Raw genomic sequence first — 18,367 nt, forward strand, 5'->3', positions numbered from 1 at the left:
CTTAGAATGTTGAAAGAATTTGGCTCAATGAACTTGTGAAAATATGGATTTTGAAATGGATGGAGCCATGTCATGTGCTTGAAAGAGTAGTATCAAAAACAATTTGCCTACTTTAGGTTCTATTAACGACTTCCTTGAATGAGATCAAGTACAATTAAGCCATTTGAGGATAGTATATCTCATGATTGATACTCTCTTTTTTCTATTTTGATAATTACCATAATATAATTGATGAATACATAAAATTCATTTTAAAGCATAGTGTTACGTTAAAGGCCACTTTGTCGATAATGGGAAAAAAAAATTAAGAAGCTAAAAAGGAACAGTGTAGTCTAAAAATTATGCTTTTTTGCCCTGAAAGTTATGGAAATTCTGGTTATATTTTCAAAAAATATGCCAAGGATTTTTGTAAATCCAAGTAAAATTTGTCAAAATTCATAATTTTAGGTGCCTTGAGCGTTTTTTATGGTGTTGAATCCATTTCCACCATCAAAACATCATTCAAACACTGCATCTATGAAAAATTTTGAATTCTTTTGCCCAAATTCCAACCACTTTTGGTCGTCCGAACAATTCCTCCACCTCCGTAAATGACTCCAAAAAACATATTCTTGCTTCAAGTTCCATTCTATGAACATTGGTTTCCACAAATGATATATACCCGTGCAAGCCATGTTTGAAGCCTAAATGGCCTTAAATGACAACAAGAAGATCAAACGTCAATCATTAATCAATCAAATCAAAATTCCAAGCCATTAGCAAAATAATCAATTCAATATTTTGTTGTTACTTTTCATTTATGTATAAATTTGATTATAAGCCATGTAAAAGGGGTTTTTCTAGAAGTAGACCATATAAAACTATTTTCATACTTTTAATAAAAAAATTATTGACCACTTTTTGAAAAATCTATTCTATTTATATATGATAAATTTGACTTTTCTAAATCACATGCATTCTTAAATTCCTATAAGATTGGATCAATATTCTTAGGACTATTCTTTCGTGATTAATCTTATTTTCTTCTTTAAAACTATACCAATAATTGTAATTAAATATCTTTTATTTAATTAAATTATATATAAAATTAGAGTATGTATAAAGATTTGACCCATTTGATAGTTATCACTTGATTTTTTCCATCAACCTTAAAAGTAATCTTATAACCATTACTTTTGTTACTTATCTCTCCCAAAAATAAATTAAAATAACATTCATATATTGTATATTTAAAAATATAACCCAATTAAAATTAAATGAATTTCATATTACAGATAAATTAAAATTCAATTAAAACTTTTCTTCACAATAGTAACCTATTGATTTTGAATTAATGAAGAAAAATTGACATTGCCCATAAAGCTTAAGGTGAGATGTTTGGTGCGAGATTTTTTCCACATGCCATTTGAGTCCAGACTATAATGCATTAGTGGCTCACCACAAAGACAAAGGAGGTCCCCATGTGAATATGGTCTCATAGTGATCATGCATAATGACAATGATGATAAAGATGGGTTACTAATTTTCAATGAATTTGGCATAGATAAGAGTCAGTTGGAGCCATAAATACTGGAGAATTTATTATCATACGACTGGTCTATGTCAACTTTGTATCCTACACCCTCATAATTAAATGAGGAAATATTTAGAAAGATGTAATTTGTTTATATCACGTGTAATCAACTTTGTGTCCTACACCCTCATAATTAAATGAGGAAATATTTAAAAAGATGTAATTTGTTTATATCACGTGTAAGACTTTGAGTCCTAATTAAATAAACCTAAGAGAGGATTTGCTTTCAGCTTTACTCGGACATGGCATGAGCTAAGCGAAAAGATAAACGTTTTGCATTTGGTAAATAATGGAAGGTTCTATGAATGGTATGAGATTATTGAAGTTGTCTTGAATAATGATAAAAGTATTTAATTATTGTACGGAAGATTTATGTTGTTTATCAATACTCGGTTATGTTTATTGATGAAAAGAAGATGTTAAATTGTAAAAATTGAAGTTAATATATTGTAAGTATTTGGGGATGTGGAGTAGGGGAGGCAAGGAGAAATTAAATGGGTAATCTAAAAAATTGCTTTTTTTAATAAATAATAGGAATAATGTATTAGGAACGGATTTGATAGAAGGAAATTGTGAAATATTTACTAATATTTAGTAAAATTAGAGGTATTATTATACTTACCGTAGGTATTTTCTTTGACTCTGTATTAATTTGTTTTTGACCAAAAAAATACCACTTATGCATAGGTATCCATAGTTTACCAGGAACCAGCTTACAGGTATCTTTCTCGAAAACTATTTTTACACCTGCATCATCTAGCTTGCTTACAAAAATTAGATTTCTGGCCAATGCAAGAATATGCAGAATACACGGAAGTGTTCTAATCCTTCCACCTTGCAACTTCAACTTGAATTTTCTATGACCGATGATTCTAGCCTTCCGGTCATCCCCTAAGAAGACATCATCACCATCATATTTCTCATACTCGTAGAACCACTCCCTATGGGGAGTGAAGTGAAAGGATGCACATAAGCAAATCAACCATGCCTCATGATCTACATGTGTACTTGAAGAAGAAGCCAAGTACACATCCCCACCTTCATCTGAGGTGGTTTTCACCTCTACAGAAGGAGCATCATCATATCCCTTTCCTTTCTCAGGAGCTTTAGATTTACAGTCCCTTTTGAAGTTCCCTTCCTTTCCGCATTTCCAGCACACCTTTACAGGTTTTCCTGGAGATTTAGATCTCCCTCTAGATTTAGATCTCCCACTCGAGGACTTTTTTTTGTTTCTGTTCTGGGACCGTCCTCGTACAGACAAGGCATCACCATTCTAGCCCTCGATATTTTTCCGTCTCATCTCCTCGGACAGCAAGGATAACTATATTTCATCAAACTGAAAGGCAATTGCATTGCTACCTATTGCAACAACAAGACTATCCCATGAATCTGGTAGAGAACACAACAAATTGATGCTCTTACCTTCATCTGAAATTTTAGTATCAACAGATAGTAATTGGCTTACCACAGTATTAAAGGCGTTAAGATGCTCTATCACCGAGTCTCCATCTTTCATCCTCAGGTTATACAGCTTCTTCCGTAGGAACAGTTTATTCACCAGAGACTTAGATTGATACAAAGTACCTAGCTTGTACCAAAAACCCTTCACCGAAGCTTCCCCTCATACATTCAGCAATACTGAATCTGAGACACACAATCGTATTATGCTCTTTGCCTTCCGATCCAACTTCACCCAGTCTTCAACTGGCATTGTTGTTGGTTTAGTACCTCGATCAACTGTGATCCACTGATATCTATCCACCAACAGATCCTCCATCTTGAGTTTCCACAACTCAAAACTCTGACCATTAAATTTCTCGATCTCTATATTTCCACTGCTCGCCATCTTCTTTCACCACAAGAATCGATCTCGTAGATCTCCCACTGAACAGGGTCTATCACAAGCTTGAGAAAAACCCCTCAGCAGCAAAGAAGTCCCCTTGAATCCGAAACAACTCTGATACCAAATGTAGGCTTCAAACATGTACAAAAATTAATTGCATATGAATTCTAAAAAATAGAAAATAAACAATGGCGAGAGCATAAAACATAAAACAGATATACACAGATATTTTCCCCTGGATCCCAAAACTGGGACTACCAAATTGATTTTTTCATTATATTCCTTTCAATGTTACAATACATATATATACATGCTGAAGTATCCATAAACCCCAATCCATTGACCCTGGATTAGAACATAACCGTAGTTCCCTTAACCGGATCTACAAAATGCCATGGACAGAAAACCATCATGCCAAAAAGCATGTGCGAAATCCATGCACAAAACCATAGGTAGGTCCACCCACTTAATATAGGGTGCAAAAAAATTCCCCGGGGCGCTACCTCGGAACTCGTGCAGGGGGGGCTACCGCCCCTGTTGTGACCCCCTCGCGCATGAGGTAGTCGTGGAAAGAATATAAAACACACCCAACATTTACGGTGTTTTAAAAAATGAGATCGGATCACTTACACCATTTAAGGATTTTTTTCGAGCAATGTAAAAAGTATGACATATCACTTAATCCAAAGAAAAAAAAATTCGTGGTGTCAGAGGGAAATCTCCTAGGGAAAATAATTGGGAAAAGTGGTATTCATATGGTTCCAAAATGTTTCAATAATATTACTTAGTTTCCATATCCCATTAGTAAGAAAACAATGCAATCCTTCCTCGGAAAACATCATTTTTCTACAAAACATTATTTTATATTATGCAAAAATTGTCAAACCATTGCAAGAAATGATAAAGAAGGATGCATTATATAAATGGAATCAAAGGAGAAAGAAGCATTCGTAAAAATCAAACAAGTGATAGCCGAAGCTCCAACACTTTTCAACTATAACTTTGAGAAAGATTTCATGCATTACTTGGACTCCACGTTAGTAGTTGTCCTAACTCAGAAAGATGATTAAGGGAATGAGCGACCAATTTCATTCATGAGTGCAGGCTTGCAAGGGTCAAAATTAAATTACCCAAATATGGAGAAACAAGCTTACAAGGTATATAAAGAAGTTAAGCATTTTAGGCCATATATTCTTAAGAATCATATCATAATATTTGATCCCCATCCAACAGTTAGATATTTGTTTGTACAATAATAATAGGGGGAACAAAGGGCCAACTAGATGGCCTGTCTGCAAGAATATGACTTAGAATTCGAACAAGCTCATACATTTAAAGGCCATGGCCTCTATAAGCTTGAAGTTGAAGCTACAAATCCACATGAAGAAGATATGTCACGGTGGGAGTAGGAGATCGAAATGTATAATAATCATTCTTCCGCCTCTCTGAGTTCACCATCATCTAGATAAGTGGACATCAAGAAATATGTGGAACAAGGAAAAATTCCTTCTCATCTGTTAGTGAAACAAAAGAGGGCCATTCGAATGAAATCTTTGTCATATCAGTTGGTCCATGGTGTCTTGTTCCATAAGCATGATAATGGCGTTTTTCTAAAATGTTTAGAGTCTTATGATCCAAAGAAAGTTTTGAAAGAACTACATGATGGACCGACAGGGTGGCCACTATGTTGGATATAATACATCGCATAAGGTCATGCGAGTAGGATACTACTAGCCAACGTTGTTCAAATATTCTCATGCATATGCACACAAGTATCTAAATTTTCAAAAGTGTGTTCGCTGAGAAAGAAATTTAGTCGCTCCACTATTGCCTATAACAGCTGAAGAACCTTTTCAAAAGTGGGGTTTGGATGTCATTGATCCAAGTGGATATTGGTGGCCACCCAGCTATCCCACTTGGACCCCCACAACTGTCTCTTTCAGTTTTTTAGTCTCCTTAATTGTAGCACAATTTACTATTTTTAGCAATTTTTCGGGTCCTGAACAACTAGAGTCGTTTTGAGGCCCTAAACGACGTTTTTTGGGAAAACTAGGAGCAACATCAGTCCATGGGATAGATATTTTTAATGAGGTATTGTGCGCATCAAATGGAGATCGTATGCCAAAGTTACAACCCCGGTAAGTTGTGTAACAATTTACCCAAAACAGGGCCCATAGTTTGGTGCTTCATCTCCTAGGGTTAGGGTTTTGAATGTTTAGGGTTTTCCATTGTTTCTCAACAATAACTAGGCCTTCGAGCCTCATTGTAAGACAGTTCAAAGGCATGTAGTAGCCACCTCTTCTCAGAGATAAGCTACCATCGCCCTAGCTGGGTTATTTCCATTATGTTTGTAAGCATATTTCAGTATTTTACATTAATGAAATGAAGCATTATTTCTGTTGCATCTCTGTCTTTATGGTTATTTCTGTAATTTGTTACGTTCTTGTTTAAATCTAGATCAGTGGTATCAGAGTGGTTTGCTCTTTCTCTGTCTTTCTTTGCATGTCCCCAACGAGGTCAAGATATAAGGAGTTAGGGCTTGAACTGATCGAACTTTGAAAGACCAGCCTCGCAAATCCCGACGGCCTCCCATGGTGAATGAAAAGAAAGATGAGGGGGCAAGACATCCTATCAAAATATTGCTCGAAGAGGCCCTCGAGTGACAAAGGAATGCGATGATGGACATCTTTGCCTAGATCCTTCAGTGGCTACCCAAGGGTGACACATCTACTTCCAGCAGCTACTCTGGAAACGCCACACCCTTTAAGGTACAAGTTAACTTTGAAATCCCCACATTCAAGGCTCAGATAGATGCAGATGCCGTAGATAAATGGTTAAATCTTCTAGATGGTTATTTTTTTATTCATGATTTTTCCAGTCGGAAAAATATCACTTTTTCACTTCTCAAAGCAGCTCCCCACGTCAAGGACTAGTGGGAAACCTACTGCGAGCAAAAGGATGAAAGTACAAACTCACTATTTTCAGCCACTCCCACTTGGAATTCGTTTCGAGACGCCATCAAGGAGCAATATTACCCTGTCAAGAGCTATGAGGAAAAATACATAAAGTGGACCATGATGCGGCAAGGAAGGGACCAAGATGTGTCAGAGTTCACAAATATTTTTCATACCCTTCGCACAAAGTTGGGTATCAAGGATTTTGAGCTACATTTGGTACTCAAATACCGCGGCTGCCTACACAGGTATATCCAGGATGAGATGGAGTTCTTGAACATCTCCTCGCTCGGCACGACGTACCGATACGCTGTCAAGATCGAGCAAAAGTTTAAACAAAAGAAGCGAGACTTTGGATCTGCGAATCCGAAGCAAGGGAAAGGCTTCCCCAAACCGCAGAACCAAGGACAAATCCAAGACAGGGCAACCCAAGACAACCCGTCAAAGCCACAAGAAAAGACCAACACCACGAAGTCGAAGAAGAACACTTGAAAGTGGTGTGAGTTCCATAAGAGCCCCACTCACAACACAAGTGAGTGTCGGACCAAGCAATCGCTGGTGGCCGAGTTGAAAGCTTCAGAACCAGATGCATGTTCTGACCCTAAGTCAGAACCCAACAAGGGGAATGGCAAAGGGAACCACATAATTAACGCGAAGCCCAACGCCACTGTTTCCATCGCCAAGATCCAGAGGAATGAGCCCGAAGATCCAAAGGAGGGGGAGCGTTTTTTTCCACTCACAGATGTGGGTGAAGGGTTCGCCGCTGCAATTCATTGTTGATAGTGGGAGCCAAAAGAACGTCATTTCAGCAAAGGTCGTGAAGCGAATGGAACTACCGACCATACCACACCCACAACAATATAGCATCGGGTGGCTTCGTCAAGGATGAGATCTCCGAGTTCGCCAGCAGTGTCGCCTTCCCTACAGCATCAAACCCTTCATAGACAAGGTATTGTGTGATGTTGCACCTCTGGATGCTTGTGATGTATTATTAGACCAGCCATACTTGTGGAGGCGACATGCTATGTATGAGTCAAGGCCTTGCGCTGTTATTATTTCTTTGTTTAATACATTATACAGGATATCGGAGGTAGCCCCACCTACCACCACTTCTTTGATCTCTGCTAAGAAAGGCAATAAGATCATCTCCCAGACCAGGAAATTTATTTGCTGTCTGGTTCGCTCTCAAAGTAAGGGGAATATCATAGCCACATCTATGGCCCCTAGGAAGGGTTCCTCCACGCATCAGAAGCAGGTGGATATGGTCATGGAAGAAGATAAGAACATCTTCTCCTCACCCACAGGGGTATCGTTGCACTGTCAGGTCAAGCATTCATTCGATCTGACTCCTAGAGCACCTCTACCCAACGGGTCGATATATCGTTGCTCCATTCTGGAAATTGCCAAGTACAAGCAGCGACATGATCAACATCAGGTACCACACAAGTTTCAAGTGGGTGACAAAGTCTGGTTGCATCTGCAGAAAGAACACCTTACAAGAGCCCATCAAAAGTTCAGACCACTCCAATATGGTTCTTACACCATTACCGAGGTTATGGGAAACAATTCTTTGGAGCACAACATTCCCCCATTCCTTCTCTTGCACCGTGTTATCTCAAAATCAGGCCCTGGAAGGCTGCAGACCAGGAAGACTTCAAGTAACTATTTCAACCTGCTTTAGGCTGAGGCTTAGCCTCCTCAACCTGAGAGGGCTCTCTCTTGATGGATTAATGATTTTGATTAAAGATAAGATGGCTAACTCTTATAGAACAACTGTGAAAAATATGAATGGTGGAAACACATTAAACAAAACTATCCATTGGGCTTATGGAGTCAACAACACCACAATATAACAATGAACTCAACCTTACATGGAAGTCAGGGCATTCAGCGTTTAAACATTCAGAACATAAACTCATATGGGACCACACAGTTTATGCATGTATACAAGAAGTCAGAGCACATTCAGTGAATTCTGAGTGATTATACATCCATACCACTGTAAGAATTAAGAAAATGACAACATCACATATTCTGAACATAAAAAACCCTTCATGAATCCTGAGAAGTAAAGTCAAGCATGCATTATTGAAAATGAGTCTTACATATGCCAAATACAAGCTTTTTCATAAAAATTTTCCAACCCTTTGTACATCAGCTCTTATGCTATATATAGAGCTCTTTACACAACTTAGATTCCTCTTCTAGGATGAGGAAAATTCGAATTCTACCTGACCTGACACCTAATGACACTCAAAACTAACTATTAAATGCAAATGACACCTAACTAGCAGTCCTAGAGACCTAATACAACTAGGAGTGTATCTCCTTATCATGATTACAACAACCTTATCTAAGCATTAAACACTCCTTTTGACACACAAAACTCCATGAAGTCGAATTTGATGAAGCCCATAACCTTCCAGCTGGCCCTTGATGACTCATCCTTTTGGTGTTCCTAGAAACTAGGAGACTGTCCCTTGCTCTGTTCTGGCTGAAAAATAGGTCTTGGGACAGAGCTCATAAATTCTCGTACAAAATGTATTTGGAAAACCTGAAGGAGGCTTTTGTGAACCAATCCATTCTGAACAAAAACCTCTTTTGGTTTTTTGAAACACTACTCCAGCTGCCCAGAATCAATCCTTGAAGAAGATGTGTAAAACAGGAAATTTTGATTTTTTGAAAAAACTGCACCTACAGCAGTTTCGTAGCGCAAGTTTGGTCCTTCATTTCTCCCAGATCATAATGAATTTGAATAAAGTGGAAGAGGTTTTTTTACTTCAGCATCTTAGGAATGAAAACGTCTTTCACTTTTCAAAGATGAGTTTTTAACTGCTCAGAAACTCTTCTAGAAGTTGACTGGTAAAAACAGGGAAACAAAGTTCCTCCCTTTTTGCTTTTGGTCTCCACAAGGATATTCGAAATCAATTATCCCTGTTGTTCTTCTTTGATTACACAAAATGTTTTGGAATATCATGTTTTTCATGTGTATACCTTGCCCATGCACCTGTATGAAGACAAAACCTCTTCAACGCTGCCTGAAGTATGATGAACAATAGTAGCTGTGATCACTTTTATAACAAATGGCTTATGGTTCATATATGCTTTTCCTTTGCCCGTTTTTCCCTTGCTGGATGCTTGTATTGTGTAAATGATCATTCTTCAGAAACTCCCTTTCAAAAAGGTTTCCCTTTTGTCCCTCAAAATTGGTCAACTACATCAAAATAGGCAGCTACAGCAGTTTCGTAGCGCGCTACGAAACTGCTGTGTAATCACAAAAACATAGCTTAATGCCAAAATTTCGATTGTCTTGAGCTTCTTTATCTTGGAATGTCCCTTTCATCTGTCCTAAAGTTGTTCAAAACTGAATGCAGAGGCATCATTCTTCAAGGAAAAATTCAAAAAGGTAAATCATCAAAATTTAAGGACTTAACCTTACTTGCTATGTGATTTTTCTTAGTTAAGAATGTCCTTCATGTTGGCTTAGTTGTGTCTTTAGATCTTCAATTTGCCTTTTCAATTGAATGTTTCCTTTCCCTTTCCTTCAATTGAGCAATCTCAAGGTTGGTAGACATCAATTTCCTTTTTGACTTCCTCAAAGCTACATTCTTCTTCTTGAGTGCTAACTACCTTGCTTGAGTTGAAATGGAGAACTCTGATGTATGCTGACCCTGAGCTTGCCAAGTGCTTCTTATGCATGAAAGGAACACGAAAGTGACCAAGACCAATTCTTCCTTACCTTACCCCTTTTCTTTGAAATTTGTTTAGTGATAACACACCGAGTGTTCAATGTGCACCATCATCGACCATGCTTCCCACCATTACTGGACACATCAGAGGTTGCAGAACATCTCACCAGGGACCAAGTTCAACAGAAGTTTCCTCATCTCATGGAGGAACTCAATGTAATGGGGACCATTGCTTCAGAAGGGGAGGAATAATCCAGGTGGATGTTGGTGGCCACCCACCTATCCCACTTGGGCCCCCACAACTGTCTCTTTCAGTTTTTCAGTTTCCTTAATTGTAGCATAATTTACTATTTTTAGCAGTTTTTCAGGTCCTGAACTTCCGGAGCCATTTTAAGGCCCTAAACAACTTTTTTTTGGGAAACGTGGCAACAACATGGATCCATGGTCCAATGTTTCTCTTTCAAAAGTTGTATTCTTCGAATAGATCTTTCTAGCGAGGTATTGTGCGCATCAAATGGAGATCGTATGTCAAAGTTACAAGCCCGAGAAGTTGATGTACCAATTTACCCAAAACGGGGCCCATAGTTTGGCGCTTCATCTCCTAGGGTTAGGGTTTTGGATGTTTAGGGTTTTCCATTGTTTCTCAATAATAAATAGGCCTTTGAGCCTCATTGTAAGACAGTTCAAAGGCATGTAGCCGCCACATCTCTTCTTAGAGATAAGCTACCGTCGCCCTAGCTGGTTTATTTCGATTTCTGTTTGTAAGCATATTTCAGTATTTTACATTAATGAAATGAAGCATTATTTCTACTGCATCACTGTCTTTATGGTTATTTCTATCATTTGTTGCGTTCCTGTTTAAATTCGGATCAGTGGTATCAGAGCGGTCTGCTCTTTCTCTGTCTTTCTTTGCATGTCCCCAATGAGGTCAGCATATAAGGAGTTAGGGCTTGAACTAGTCAAACCTTTGCAAGACCAGCCTCGCAAATCCCGACGACCTGCCATGGCGGATGAAAAGAAAGATGAGGAGGCAGGAGATCCTATCAAAATCTTGCTCGAAGAGGCCCTCGAGCGACAAAGGAACGCGATGATGGACAACTTTGCCTAGATCCTTCAGTGGCTACCCAGGGATGACACATCTACTTCCAACAGCTACTCTGGAAATGCCACACCCTTTAAGGTACAAGTTGATTTTGAAATCCCCATATTCGAGGGTTAGATAGATGCAGATGTCATAGATAAATGGTTAAATCTGCTAGATGGTTGTTTTTTTGTCCATGATATTTCTAGTCGGGAAAAGATCTCTTTTGCACTGCTCAAAGTAGCCCCCCATGTCAAGGACTAGTGGGAAACCTACTGCGAGAAGAAGGATGAAAGTACGAACTCACTGTTTTCAGCCACTCCCACTTGGAATTCATTTCAGGACGCCTCAAGGAGCAGTAATACCCTGTCAAGAGCTATGAGGACAAATACATAAAGTGGACCACGCTGCGGCAGGGAAGGGACCAAGATGTGCCGGAGTTCACAAATATTTTTCTTATCCTATCCACAAAGTTAGGTATCAAGGATTCTGAGCTACATTTGGTACTCAAATACCGCGGCTGCCTACACAAGTATATCCAGCACGAGATGGAGTTCCTGAACATCTCCTCGCTTGGCACAGCGTACCGATACGCTGTCAAGATTGAGCAAAAGTTTAAACAGAAGAAGCGAGACTTTGGATCTGTGAATCCGAAGCAAGGGAAAGGATTCCCCAAATCACAGAACCAAGGACAAAGCCAAGATGGGGCAACCCAAGACAACCCGTCGAAGCCACAAGAAAAGAACAACACCACGAAGTCGAAGGACACAGGAAAGTGGTGTGAGTTCCATAAGAGCCCCACTCACAACACAAGTGAGTGTCGGACCAAGCAGTCGCTGGTGGCCGAGTTGAAGGCTTCAAAATCAGATGCATGTTTCGACCCCGAGTCAGAACCCAACAAGGGGAATGGAAAAGGGAAGAAGATAATTAACGCGGAACTCAGCGCCACTGTTGCCACCGCCAAGATCCAGAAGAATGAGCTTGAAGATCCAGAGGAGGGGGAGCATCTTTTCCACTCACAGATGTGGGTGAAGGGTTCGCCGCTGCAATTCATTATTGACAGTGGGAGCCAAAAGAACCTCATTTCAACAGAGGTCGTGAAGCGGTTGGGACTACTAACCATACCACACCCGCAACCATATAACATCGGGTGGCTTCACCAAGGACAAGATCTCCGAGTTCGCCAGCAGTGTCACCTTCCCTATAGCATCAAACCCTTCACAAACGAGGTATTGTGTGATGTTGCACCTCTGGATGCTTGTGATGTATTATTAGGCCAGCAATACTTGTGGAGGTGGAATGATGTGTATGAGTCAAGACCTCCTGCTGTTATTATTTCTTTTTGTAATACATTATACATGATACCGGAGGTAGCCCCACCTACCTCCACTTCTTTGATCTCTACTAAGAAAGGCAATAAGATCATCTCCCAGACTAGGAAATTTATTTTCTGTTTGGTTCACTCTCAAAGTAAGGGGAAGATCATAGCCACATCCATGGCCCCCAGGAAGGGTTCCTCCATGTAGCAGAAGCAGGTGGATACGGTCATGGAAGAAGACAGGAACATCTTCTCCTCACCCACAGGGGTACCGTTGCACTATCAAGTCAAGCATTCATTCGAACTGACTCCTAGAGCACCTCTACCCAACGAGTCGATATATCACCACTCCTTTCTGAAAATTGCCAAGTACAAGTAGTGACATGATCAGCATCAGGTACCACACAAGTTTCAAGTGGGCGACAAAGTCTGGTTGCATCTACAGAAAGAATGCCTTACAAGAGCCCATCAGAAGTTCAGACCACTCCAATATGGTTCTTACACCATTACCGAGGTTGTGGGAAACAATGCTTTGGAGCACAACATTTCCCCATTCCTTCACTTGCACCGAGTGTTCAATGTGGACCGTCATCGACCATGCTTCCCACCATTATTGGACACATCAGAGGTTGCAGAACAACTCACCAGGGACCAAGTTTAGCAGAAGTTTCCTCATCTCATGGAGGAACTCAACGCAATGGGGACCATTGCTTCCTAAGGGGGTAGGAATGATCTAGGTGGATTTTGGTGGCAACCCACCTATCCCACTTGGACCCACACAACTGTCTCTTTCAATTTTTCAGTTTCCTTAATTGTAGCACAATTTACTATTTTTAGCAGTTTTTCGGGTCGTGAACTTCCAGAGCTGTTTTGAGGCCCTAAGCGATTTTTTTGTGAAAATTGGTATAAATTTGGGACTGTGAACCGATGTTGCTCTTCCCAAAGTTGTATTCCTCATATAGATCTTTCCAACGAGGTATTATGCACGTCAAACAAAGATCGTATGCCAAAGTTATAACCCCGGGAAGTTGACGTACAAATTTACCCAAAACGGGGTCCATAGTTTGGCGCTTCATCTCCTAGGGTTAGGGTTTTGGATGTTTAGGGTTTTCCATTGTTTCTCAACAATAAATAGGCCTTCAAGCCTCATTGTAAGACAGTTCAGAGGCATGTAGCTGCCACATCTCTTCTTAGAGATAAGCTACCATCGCCCTAGCTGGTTTATTTCCATTTCTATTTGTAAGAATATTTCAGTATTTTACATTAATTAAATTAAGCATTATTTCTGTTGCATCTCTGTCTTTATGGTTATTTCTATAATTTGTTGCATTCCTGTTTAAATCTGGATCAGTGGTATCAGAGCGGTCTGCTCTTTCTCTGTCTTTCTTTGCATGTCCCCAACGAGGTCGGGATATAAGGAGTTAGGGCTTGAACTGGTCGAACCTTTGCAAGACGAACCTCGCAAATCTCGACAGCCTCCCATGGCGGATGAAAAGAAAGATGAGGGGGCAGGAGATCCTATCAAAATCTTGCTCAAAGAGGCCCTCGAGCGACAAAGGAACGTGATGATGGACAACTTTTCCCAGATCCTTCAGCGACTACCCAAGGGTGACACATCTACTTCTAGCAGCTACTCTGGAAACGCCACACCCTTTAAGGTACAAGTTAACTTTGAAATCCCCATATTCGAGGGTCAGATAGATGCAAATGTCGTAGATAAATGGATAAATCTGATAGATGGTTATTTTTTTGTTCATGATTTTTCCAGTCGAGAAAAGATCACTTTTGCACTTCTCAAAGTAGCCCCCCACGTCAAGGAATTGTGAGAAACCTACTGCAAGCAGAAGGATGAAAGTACGAACTCACTGTTTTTAGCCGCTTCCACTTGGAATTCATTTCAGGATGCCATCAAGCAGCAGTATTACCCTGTCAAGAGCTATGAGGACAAATACATAAAGTGAACCATGCTACGGCAGGGAAGGAACCAAGATGTGCTGAAGTTCACAAATATTTTTCATACCCTTAACACAAAGTTGGGTATCAAGGATTCTGAGTTGCATTTGGTACTCAAATACCACGGCTGCATACACAGGTATATCCAGGACGAGATGGAGTTCCTGAAAATCTCCTCGCTCGGTACGGCGTACCGATACGCTGTCAAGGTCAAGCAAAAGTTTAAACAGAACAAGCGAGACTTTGGATCTGCGAATCCGAAGCAAGGGAAAGGCTTCCCCAAATCGCAAAACCAAGGACAAAGCCAAGATGGGACAACCCAAGACAACCCATTGAAGCCACAAGAAAAGAACACCACGAAGTCGAAGAAGGACACTTGAAAGTGGTATGAGTTCCACAAGAGCCCCACTCACAACACAAGTGAGTGGTGAACCAAGCGGTCGTTGCTGGCCAAGTTGAAGGCTTCAGAATCAGATGCATGTTCCAACACTGAGTCAGAACCTGACAAGGGGAATGACAAAGGGAAGCAGATCATTAACGCGGAGCCCAGCGCCACTATTTCCACTGCCAAGATCCAGAAGAATGAGCCCGAAGATCCAAAAGGAGGGGGAGTGTCTTTTCCACTCACAGATGTAGGTGAAGGGTTCGCCGTTGCAATTCATTGTTGACAGTGGGAGCCAAAAGAACCTCATTTCAACAGAGGTCATGAAGCGAGTGGGACTACTGACCATGCCACACCCGCAACCATATAGCATCGGGTGGCTTCACCAAGGACGAGATCTCCGAGTTCGCCAGCAGTGTCGCCTTCTCTACATCGTCAAACCCTTCACAGACGAGGTATTGTGTGATGTTGCACCTCTGGATGCTTGTGATGTATTATTAGGCCAGCCATACTTGTGGAGGCGACATGTTGTGTATGAGTCAAGGCCTCGTACTATTATTATTTCTTTGTGTAATACATTATACAGGATACCGGAGGTAGCCCCACCTACCGCCACTTCTTTGATCTCTGCTAAGAAAGGCAATAAGATCATCTCCGAGACTAGGAAATTTATTTTTTGTCTGGTTCACTCTCAAAGTAAGGGGAAGATCATAGCCACATCCATGGCCCCCAGGAAGGGTTCCTCCATGCAGCAGAAGCAGGTGAATACGATCATGGAATAAGATAGGAACATCTTCTCCTCACCCACAGGGGTATCGTTGCACTGTCAAGTCAAGAATTCATTCGATCTGACTCCTAGAGCACCTCTACCCAATGGGTCGATATATCGCCGCTCCATTATGGAAGTTGCCAAGTACAAGCAGCGACATAATCAACATCAGGTACCACACAAGTTTCAAGTAGGCGACAAAGTTTGGTTGCATCTGCAAAAATAACGCATTACAAGAACCCATCATAAGTTCAGACCACTCCAATATGGTTCTCACACCATTACCAGGTGTGTGGGGAACAATGCTTTGAAGCACATCATTCCTCCATTCCTTCGCTTGCATCGAGTGTTATATGTGGACCGTCATCGACCATGCTTCCCACCATCACTAGACACATCAGAGGTTGTAGAACAGCTCACGAGGGACCAAGTTCAGTAGAGGTTTCCTCATCTCATGGAGGAACTCAATGCGATAGGGACCACTGCTTCCTAGGGGGGAGGAATGATCTAGGTGGATGTTGGTGGCCACCCACCTATCCCACTTGGACCCCCACAACTATCTCTTTTAGATTTTTAGTTTCCTTAATTGTAGCACAATTTACTATTTTTAACAGTTTTTTTGTCTTGAACTTCTGGAGCCGTTTTGAGGCCCGAAACAACGTTTTTTGGGAAAAATGGGAGTAACATCAGACCATGGACAAATGTTTCTTTTCCAAAAGTTGTAGTCCTCAGATAGATATTTCTAACGAGGTATTGTGCGTGTCAAATGGAGATTATATGCCAAAGTTACGACCCCAGGAAGTTGATGTACCAATTTACCCAAAACGGGGCCCATAGTTTGGCACTTCATCTCCTAGGGTTAGGGTTTTGGATGTTTAGGGTTTTCCATTGTTTCTTAACAATAAATAGGCATTCGAGCCTCATTGTAATACAGTTCAGAGGCATGTAGCCGCCACATCTCTTCTTAGAGATAAGCTACCATCGCCCTAGCTGGTTTATTTCCATTTCGGTTTGTAAGCATATTTCAATACTTTACATTAATGAAATGAAGCATTATTTCTACTGCATCTCTGTCTTTATGGTTATTTCTGTAATTTTTTGCGTTCCTATTTAAATCCGGATCAGTCATCGGAGAAATTATCCCTCATTCATCAAAGCAACATGGATATATCCTAATAGCAATAAATTATTTCACGTGGTGGGTTAAAGCCATACCACCAAGGCAAGTGAATTATCAACAAGTAATCCATTTTCTTAATCATAACATTATTGCCAAGTTTGGTGTCCCAACCTCACTTGTCTTTGATAATGCAACATATTTTTCGTCATTAAGATTATATGATTTTGCATTAGACAATTGTATTGTATTGAAGCATTCATCAAATTATTATCCTCAAGGTAATGGTTTAGTTGAATCCACCAATAAAAATTTAATTTGCATCATAAAGAAAACAATGTTAAGTCAACAAAGAAATTGGCATAATGGTTTAATAAATTCCCTTTGGGTTGATCACTTTACCCCAAAACCTTCTCTGGGCACCTCACCTTATTTCCTCATTTACGGAAAAGAAGCAATCATGCCACCAATTCTCTACCTACCAGCCTTGCAATTATATCAGGAGTCCCAAGGTAGACCTTGATGGCATTGTTGTCATTCATGGCAAAGAAGCAACAGCATGGAAAAGGAGCAGTAAAGTAGCAGCAAGGCAAGTAGCAACATGGAAATTGAGTATGATGGCTTGGCAAAACATTGATTCCTGCATGTGTTGTGCATAAGGTTGATTTGAAGACTGGTTGTTGGAGAAAATTGTTGTGATGCAAGGAAAGACTCCATGACAACAAAGGCAAGATTGCTGAGACAATGGCATGAAGATATTGTGATGCAAGTCCAAGGAAAAGAAAAATATGTTACAAATATTATTGTGATGCATTAATGGCAAATTTTGTTATTTATCATGAGGAATGAATGCACAATTATATAGCAATATGTTATTCATATAAAGTTACATGATGTTGGCATTATGTTGATGAATATGATCATTACATGTGGATGAAAATAATATTGGGTGGAACATTTGTTTTTGTATTCTAATATTCAAAATATGAGGAATTTGGAGAAGAATGAGTGGAAGGCAATGAGTCAAGCCTGTTCATTTCATATTCTTATGTGGGATAGAAACAACCAGCAAACTATCTTTATAAAAGATGTGATTTTGGAAGGCAAGGGAGAGTTAGAGAATTGGAGAATGTGTGAGAGTTGATTGAGGTGTTATGCATTAGTTACCTGACACATATGAAGCTTATGTGAAGTAGATTTGAAGGGAAGAAGAGGCAGAAATGAAGATGGAGATATGCAGAATTTATGACCAAGTAAACCAGCACATTGTTGTTTCTTGTTTTCATCAGGGGATTGTAGTCTCATTTCAAGTAGTGGCTTGATAAATATCATATTGAAGCTTGTTGACATAGAAGCCTCCTGTGGGTTGTAGCCTATAGAAAATGTATGGGAGTTGGAGCTTCCTTGCATGTTTCATCTTTCAAAAAATTGAGGTAGTAGCCTCCTGTAGGTTGGAGCCTACAAAAAATTAGATGTAATAAGGGATTAGGAGCTTGCCTTTGCATCACAACAATAACAAAATCGTGGTTTTCTCCCTTTATGGGTTTCCACTTATATCTAGTGTCAACATGTGTTGTTATTATGTGTTGATGGGATTTTTTACTTTTCTTACTACTTGGTGTTCACATATTCAATCTGTTGGTCATTATTTATTAAGCTGCTCATTTAATGTTGTTTAAAGAAAATAA

The sequence above is a fragment of the Pinus tabuliformis genome, chromosome 8, assembly GCF_031772625.1.
Source record: "Pinus tabuliformis cultivar Carrire ecotype Pingquan chromosome 8, CPIR1, whole genome shotgun sequence".
Classification (NCBI taxonomy): domain Eukaryota; kingdom Viridiplantae; phylum Streptophyta; class Pinopsida; order Pinales; family Pinaceae; genus Pinus; species Pinus tabuliformis.